The sequence below is a fragment of the Gavialis gangeticus genome, unplaced genomic scaffold (genome assembly GCF_001723915.1).
Source record: "Gavialis gangeticus isolate Ggan-Ray unplaced genomic scaffold, GavGan_comp1, whole genome shotgun sequence".
NCBI classification, from domain to species: domain Eukaryota; kingdom Metazoa; phylum Chordata; order Crocodylia; family Gavialidae; genus Gavialis; species Gavialis gangeticus.
The window spans coordinates 9112181-9119593 of record NW_017729016.1 but is presented as its reverse complement, the minus strand read 5'-3'; the positions used below and the strand labels follow the sequence as shown (position 1 = coordinate 9119593).

General features: G+C 51.3%; 1 long non-coding RNA gene across 1 annotated transcript in view; it reads right to left on the bottom strand.

Annotated features, from left to right (window-relative positions):
• Nucleotides 1–6154, bottom strand: part of LOC109294568 — a 15880-nt gene extending 9726 nt beyond the window's left edge. Inside the window, exon 1 of the long non-coding RNA XR_002096569.1 lies at nt 6069–6154. This is a non-coding gene — a long non-coding RNA (uncharacterized LOC109294568). The remainder of the gene's footprint in view (nt 1–6068) is intronic.
• Nucleotides 6155–7413: the final 1259 nt, after the last annotated feature.

Sequence of the window (7413 nt, the reverse complement as noted above, 5' to 3'; positions counted from 1 at the left end):
CTTCCTTATGTCCAGCCTGAAATGGTCTTGTAGTAGTTTATAACCGTTCAACCTCATCATCCCTTGGGGCACTCTGGTGAACAAACATTCCTCCAGATACTGGTCAACACCCCTGATAAATGTATAGGTGGCCATCAGATCACCCCTGAGCCTGCACTTTTCCAAGCTAAAATGCCCCATGGCTCTCAGCCTGTCATTGTAAGGTCTGTTTTCCTGAACTCTGATCATGCGCGTGGCTCTTCTCCGGACTCGCTCAAGCTTCTCCACATTGTTTTTTAATTGTGGGACCCAAAACTGGATGCAGTACTCCAGCTGTGGCTTCACCAAGGCCGAGTACAACAGGAGAATGACGTCCCGGGATTTGCTTGAGAAGCATCTATGGACGCAAGTCAGCATTTTGGTTGCTTTACTAGCCACAGCATCACTGCAGGCTCATGTTCACCTTGTGGTCAATGATAACCCCCAAGTCTCTTTCTTCCGCAGTGCTAGCCAGCATAGCACTGCCGAGCCCATAAGGATATTGTAGGTTCTTCCTCCCAAGGTGGAGAACCTTGCATTTTTCAGTGTTAAACACCATCAGGTTCTCATCCGCCCATTTGCTGAGCCTGTCAAAGTCAGCCTGGATTGCCCTCCTGTCTTCAGGTGTGGATGCTTTGCCCCAGAGTTTGGTGTCATCGGTGAACTTGGCCAGTCCGCTTCTGACTCCAATGTCCACATCATTAACGCTCTGAATGCTCTTGACTTTCGGTGGGAGGTCTGTAGTAGACTCCCACTGTTGTGTCCCCTGCGCTGTGTTCCCCATGTATTTTAACCCAGAGGGTCTCAAGTCATCCACCCTGGTTGCCAACATCAGCTTGCTGGGACACGTAGCTTTCCTTAACATAGACAGGTACACCCCTGCCCCTTAAGATCTACTCAATCTCTCCTGTACAACGTATAGACATCTATACCCATGGTCCAGTCATGGGTGGAGTCCCACCAGGTCTCTGTTATCCCTATGACGTCATAATTATTTGCATTAAGCAGGAGGACGAGTTCCTCCCGCTTATTCCGCAAGCTCCTGGCATTTCTGTACAGGCAAGCAAGTGTCCCCTTGGGGGCTCTTGCCTTGCCCACAGATTGTACCAGGGCTGGGGCAGGGGTGGGCTCCCTTAAGTGCCTTGGCCTGCTGGCTTTGCAAGGGTCATTCAGCGGGCCACCGTGGCGGTAGTCCCCCCGTCCCCCAGTGGGCTTAGTTGAAAGCCCAGTGGAGCAGGTCAGCCAGTCTGGCTGAGAAGAGCCTCCTCCCCAGCGGACAGAGGTGGAGGCCATCTCTTCCGAGCTGCTCGCTGCCTCTCTCACCAAAGAGCAGGCTGTGGTCATGGAAGCCAAAGCCTTCCTGATGACACCAGCACCGCAGTCTTTGGTTAACTACCTGGATCCTCCTCTCCCTCCTCAGCCCATAACTCAAGAGAAGGATCAAAGAGAACACCACTTACACCCCCAGACTCTTTAGTCCTGCTCCAAAATCCCTGTAGCACCTCATGACCCAGCTGGGAGTGCTCCAAGCCATGTCATTGGTGCCCACATGAATAAGCAGCATGGGAATTTGAAGCATAGAATTCAAGAGATGAGGGTGTTATACATATACATGAGCTTGCACCCATCACAAGATGCAGAGGAAAACAAAGTCATGGAAAGGAGGGGATGTGAGTGTGTGTACATGTGCATGTCTGAGTCAGGGGTCTCTGTGGGCTGTAGGGAAAAACACTGAAAGAAGAAGCTGTAATTTCTAACTAACATTAATGGGACAAATGTTCCTGGAGCCCCAACGAAATTTTGAAAATTTTCCTTTTAAGATATGGTACAAAGGCTTTCAGGGCACCAACAAATGCATGAGTGTTTGTACATGTGTGCGCACATGTTCACACCCTCCCCCTCATTCCTTGCAACAGAGTATGCGGCTTTCTTACTCTGGCTCTGTTTTACTAATACAGAGTTTCGCTCTTTGCTCTGGAATAAAATACATCTTTACTTACCCATTAATTAATGAGGTTGGAATGGTGTGAGTGATTTGCAGTAAAGAGCTCTGACAGTTTATACACAGTGAGTAATACCATGTCAGGCCCTTCAATATTTATATTCAGATGAATGGCACCTAATGTGATACACATGATAAAGCCTAACATAAATATTTACTATTCCAAGCTAAATCTACTGGCATGACTAATTTGGTCAACTTTGTATCTCACTACACTTTTGCCTGCCAACTCTATTCAATTAAAAGTGTATTTCCAGAAAAACTTTATCAAATGCATTTAGAAGTCCTCTCTGCAATGACAGTTCTTGGGAATATTTTCCCCAGTGTTTAACTCCAATGATATCAGTTAACAAGATCCTGGAGTTTTTAGACCCTGACTGGTTTGCTGCAGTCTGATAACAGGTTTTTATAGATCCACTTTCAACATCTCCTCCTATATGCTTCAAATTGCTTTAGAGTAAACTGTACCAGCCTTTCAGGGAACTGTCTTTGTTGGGAGACGGACAGACACAGAAATGCATTCAAAGTCCACAACATGCACTGAATATGGAACCATATTACCACTGCCCTACCCTGAAAGACTCCAGATACTCTCCATTTTCCACCCTGAAGAAAGACACAGAATGGGCACATCTATATGAGTTGCTTAACTGTGCAGTAGAGTGGGGACAGACGGGGGAGGCAAGATGCCTGTGGCCAGCACCCAGCAGACCACTAGCCTTAGGGAAGTGAGCAGGGATGGGGGTCTGGGTCAGTGGCCTCCTGGGCCCAGGCCTGCCAGGTCAACTTACCATAGTCCCTGACCACCTGTCCATGCGCAACCCCTGATCTCCAGCTGGGGATGCTCTGGTATAGAGCATCTTGTCTTTTAAATGTTGCAAACTCTCACAAACAACTTCTTTCTCAGGTCTCTACAGGGCCTGCAGCTGCACACAGGGGAGATGCTGCCCTTGGCAGCTGGGATGTAGCCTCAGGGTTGCTGCTACCCACAGCTGGGTCCCTGCAGATGAGCCAGCTCCACCAGAGGAGGACCCCGAACAGAACCCTCCTCTTGGATCACCTGGTCATGGCATCAGAGGACAATGTGGGGGATGCTCAGGCCTGGCAGGTGGAGGATGTGGCTCAACAAGACAGGTTGCCTGCAAGCATGAGGCACAGAGCATGTTGCCTGCAAGGAGGCACAGGACTGGCATGAGGAGGCATGGGACCAAACAGACTGGGAGTCCTGGGCACAGCTCCTGGCCCTGGACCGTGAATGGGTGGGAACCATGTGGGTAAAAAATGCTATCCTGGCCCAGGGAGTGCAGGCCACAGACAACGACCACCAAGTGCTGTTCTTCATTCTGGCCCTGGTGGTCACCTTTGTGCTGCCCGCTGCCTGGCCCCAAACTGTTGCCTGACTCTAGCCATGCCTACCGTTGGCAACCACTTACCACCCAGCAGCAGGCCCCTGCCTGGGTCTGAGGAGGAGGTCCTGCACTGCCTCCAGCATCCAGGAGACCCTGGCCCAGTCCACGCCCTGGATCTGGCACCAGCCAGCTCCCCCACCACTAGCCCCACCTGAATGTGGGCATGGAGCTGTCTGCAGTAGAGCCAGGACTGCATGTCTGCCCTGCTGGCCCTGGATACTAGCTCCTGGAGGGGAAGCAGCCTGCACTGGTGGAGCACCAGCCACTGTCACCTGTGGGTGAGCCTCACTTGCCACAGCAGTCACCCACCACAGCAAATCTGCTTTCACTTCCCTGCATGTTGAGTCTAGAGAAGAGCCACACACAGGATCAGAGGTCAGGAAAACAGACCTTATGATAACAGGCTGAGAGCTATGGGGATCTTCAGCCTGGAAAAGTGCAGGCTCAGGGATGATCTGATGGCCTCCTCTAAGTTTATTGGGTTGACCACCAGTATCTGGGGGAACGTTTGTTCACTAGAGCGCCCCAAGGGATGATGAGGTCAAATGGTTATAAACTACTGCAAGACCATTTCAGGCTGGACATAAGGAAGAATTTCTTTACTGTCTAAGCCCCCAAGGTCTGGAATAGCCTGCCATCGGAGGTGGTTCAAGCACCTACACTGAACATCTTCAAGAAATAATTGGATGCTTATCTTGCTGGAATCTTATGACCCCAGCTAACTTCCTGCCCTTTGGGTGGGGGGCTGGACTCGATGAACTTCCGAGGTCCCTTTCAGCCCTAATGTCTACGAAATCTATGTGTAGACTCTTGCCCAGCACCATTTACTCATGAGTAATTTACTCATGAGTAAACTAGTGCTGCATCAAATGCACGTGTAGATGTGCCTGGTGTCACTATTCATTTGTAACTACCCATGCCCATAAAAGCAGCTGCAACTCCACCTTCCCCTGCCTCCCCATAAGGTTCAGCCCAAGAAGCTTCTTTTGAATTAAAGTCACACATGCCATGACTCTAGTCCAGTATCACAGAGTCACAGAAAACAAGGGTTGGTAGGGACCTCAGGGGGTGATCTAGTCCAACCCTCTGCTCAAAGTAGAACCATCCCCAACTAGATCATTCCAGTCAGGGCTTTGTCTAGCCAAGTCCTAAAAACCTCCAAGGATGGAGATTCCACAACCTCTCTGGGTAATTTGTTTCAGTGCTTTACTACCCTCCTAGTGAGAGAGTTTTTCCTAATATCTAACCTAAACATCCCGTGGTGCAACTTAAGACTGCTGATCCTTGTTCTGTCATGTGTCACCACCAAGAACAGTCCAGCTCCATCCTCTTTGGAACCCCCATTCAGGTAGTTGAAGGCTTCTATTTAATCCCCCTCAACCTCTCCTCAGAAGTCATATGCCCCAGCCCTCTAACTATTTTCATTGCCCTCTGCTGAATTAACTCTCTCCAATTTGTCCATATCCTTTCTTTAGTCGGGAGCCCAGAACTGGACACACTACTCCAGATGTGGCCTTACTGGTGCTGAATAGAAGGGAAGAATCACCTCCTTCAATCTGCTGGCAGTCTGGTCTGGCCTGGCCCTGTGGCCCAGAGGCATAGGCAGCAGCTGGCCTATGGGAGGCCGCCCCTCCCTCTCCTGGTGCTGGCAGCAGGGGGAATGATCGATCATGGCTGGCGTAGGTGAAGCACCTGTCCCCTGCTCATGGAGGTTCTGGGTGCTTAGGGCTGGCTGCCATGGGCCAGTTGCTGCCTAGGCCCCTCAGCTGCCGGGCTGGGCTGCAGCAGTCCATTGCCTCCCCCCACCAAGGCCCTCACCCCTGGCCCACAGCAGCCCGCCCTGAGCAGACAGCAGATGACAGGTACTTCACCTACACCTGCCACGATAGTTCACTCCACTGCCAGTGCTGCTGGAAGAGGGAGGAGGTAGGGAGCCACACTGCAGCTGCAGCCCACCTGAAAACTGTAGCCCTTGCATGGTACTGGAGGTGGGAGGTGGTGAGCACTGCCCCCTGGGGCCACCCCAGCCTGGGCCGTGCTGCCACAGCAGGAAGCAACAATGAGTTGGGCAGTAACTAGCCCTGGTCCCACCCCCCTGCAGCTACGTCACATCCCCGCTCCCTGTGGCCAGCTGGCTGCTCCTCAGAGGGACTCAGCCCAAGGTGCCCCCACCACTGCTGCCTGCAATGGGAGGATCAAACCCCTCCCCACTTCCCTCAGGCTACTGACATTTGGCCACCATGGCACTGGGTGCATGGCCTCGGTGCACAAGCAGAGCTTATTGGTGCCTCAGCCACCCCACTGCAATGGTGGGGATTAAACCCCTGCTTCCCCTCTGGCTACCAGGATCTGGCCCTGCCCCCACTCCTACCACTGGAGCAGCAAGTGAACAGGGGTGGGTGGCTGGGGAATCCTGACAGGAGCTGCACCCTGTCTGTGGTCCTTGCAGGCCAGGGTGGGCGTTTAAACCCTCCCCAGTCATATTCAGGCCTGCCCAGGCCTGGCCATGCCACCCAGCTTAATTTCCTTCTAGCCGAGGGCTCACTCTAGTGCCCTTCCCCACCCCCACCCCCGCTTCTGGTCTGAGCCACTGCAAGCATGTGGCACATTTCTGGAGTTAAAAGTGCATATTTATTCACTTGTAAACTGGTTCAATCTACTCAGGTTAAAGTAACCTGAAAAGATTGAATCAGTTCAGGCTCCGGCTTTTTGAATGTCTGTCTCTAGCTTTGGGGTGCTAACTGTGACCCTCTCAGCCCTTACCCCACCTGTCTCACCTTCACTGGGCTCATAACCTGAAGTACTTCCCAGGCACCCCTCCATGGCTTCTGATCCTCCGCTACACCATAACCTGGTCCTCTGGTTAAGCTTAGTCAGAATGTAAATACAAGCAAACTGGTTTCACAACTAAAGTTCTTCCCACACTGAGCCATTGCCTCACTGCAAACTGTAAGTTCCCCTTAGCTCTCTCCTTCTGCTATGGGATAGCTCAGGTGCCTGCCAGTCCCGTCCTGTCCCCTCCCCACCATGCAGCCATCTCCCATAAGAGCTCCTCGCCCTGCCGCATGCAGGGCTAAACTGACTGCTTGCTCTTAGGCACTGGTCTTATGTGCCACCAAGCCCCACCCATCCTGCTTACGTGGCTCTCCAGCCACACATAGGGGTTTCCACTTCGGCTTGATGGCCAGCCTGCCTTCTTCTGCAGCTTTGCCTTACTTATGTGATGCCTGTGGGGTGCCTCTTGGCTACTTTTTGCTTGCTCCCCACAGCAAGATTAGCCTGCCGCGGGTTCCCCTTTAAGTACCAGGAGCCTCTGGCTCCCTTTTGCACTCCATCCATTTGACTGTTCACACAGTTTAGGTTACATCCTAACACCGAAGGCAAAAGAATGCAAAATTACATCACGACAAATATTTGTTTAGGTATTTACGTTAAGGAACTGTTTTGGAAATATTCCCTTTAGTTAATAGCTCGTAGATAAGACTGCAGTGAGATGCAGAGTAAAGACCAAATTAATTAAGCCAGTAGGTTTAGCTTACAGTGCAAAATATTTATGTTCAGCGTCAAACATGCATGTGTTTACTTTCCTCAAAATACAAGTGGTTGAATTTTACAAGTACTAATACTCAAAGGAAGCACACTTTAAAACACTCCTGTGAATATTTGAAGAAAATAAAATTGTAAATGTGCCTGTATAACATTCACTGGCTGCACACACAGGCTGTGTCCAGACAAGCACAGCTATGCTCCGGCTGTCAGCCAGGCTCCGAGCAACAGGATTGCTGCACCCCCAGGATACACAGAGAACCCCAAGTAAGACTGCTGGGGTCAGCCCAGTGCTGGCTCCAGCCTCCCCTACCAACCCAGGGAACAGGAATTCCCCAGGGACAAGTATCAGTGGGACAAGATTTGCCACTGCTTCTTGTCCCCAGGGAAACAAACATCCATGTTCATGTGGATGCAGACACAGTTTCCATAAAAGAC